This window comes from Arachis hypogaea, chromosome 5 (assembly GCF_003086295.3).
Source record: "Arachis hypogaea cultivar Tifrunner chromosome 5, arahy.Tifrunner.gnm2.J5K5, whole genome shotgun sequence".
Lineage (NCBI taxonomy): Eukaryota > Viridiplantae > Streptophyta > Magnoliopsida > Fabales > Fabaceae > Arachis > Arachis hypogaea.
The window spans coordinates 72,667,607-72,668,303 of record NC_092040.1 but is presented as its reverse complement, the minus strand read 5'-3'; the positions used below and the strand labels follow the sequence as shown (position 1 = coordinate 72,668,303).

Below are 697 nucleotides of genomic sequence, written 5' to 3'. Positions count from 1 at the left end.
ACACTTTGTTCTGAGCCAATATGGCATTCAGAGCATCAATTTCAAGAACTCTCTTCCTCTGAGGTGTCCCATTATTCACGGAATTCCTCTCAGAAGTGTACATGAATTGGTTATTTGCAACCATGTCAATGAGTTCTTGAGCTTCTGCAGGTGTTTTCTTTAGGTGAATGGATCCACCTGCAGAATGGTTCAGTGAAATTTTCGAAAATTCAGATAAACCATAATAGAATATATCTAATATGGTCCATTATGAAAACATGTCAGATGGACACCTTTTGGTCAACTGCTTGTATCTTTCCCAAGCTTCATAGAGGGATTCACCATCTTTTTGTTTGAAGGTCTGAACATCCACTCTAAGCTTGCTCAGCTTTTGAGGAGGAAAGAATTTATCCAAGAACGCCGTGACCAGCTTCTCCCAAGAGTCCAGGCTATCTTTAGGTTGTGAGTCCAACCAGATTCTAGCTATTTCTCTTACAGCAAAAGGGAAAAGCATGAGTGATGAGCGGATAATTTATACGCTTTTTGGCATTGTTTTTAGGCAGTTTTTAGTAAGTTCAAGCTACTTTTAGGGATGTTTTCATTAGTTTTTATGTTAAATTCACATTTCTGGACTTTACTATGAGTTTGTGTGTTTTTTTTTGTAATTTCAGGTAATTTCTGGCTGAAATTGAGGGACTTGAGCAAAACTCTGAAAAAG

General features: G+C 37.7%; 1 non-coding gene across 1 annotated transcript; it reads left to right on the top strand.

The window, feature by feature from the left end:
* Positions 1 to 257: 257 nt before the first annotated feature.
* LOC112805050 (small nucleolar RNA R71) lies at positions 258 to 361 on the top strand. The gene has a single exon (XR_003203663.1). It is a non-coding gene; the product is annotated as a small nucleolar RNA R71 (small nucleolar RNA).
* The last annotated feature ends 336 nt before the right edge of the window (positions 362 to 697 follow it).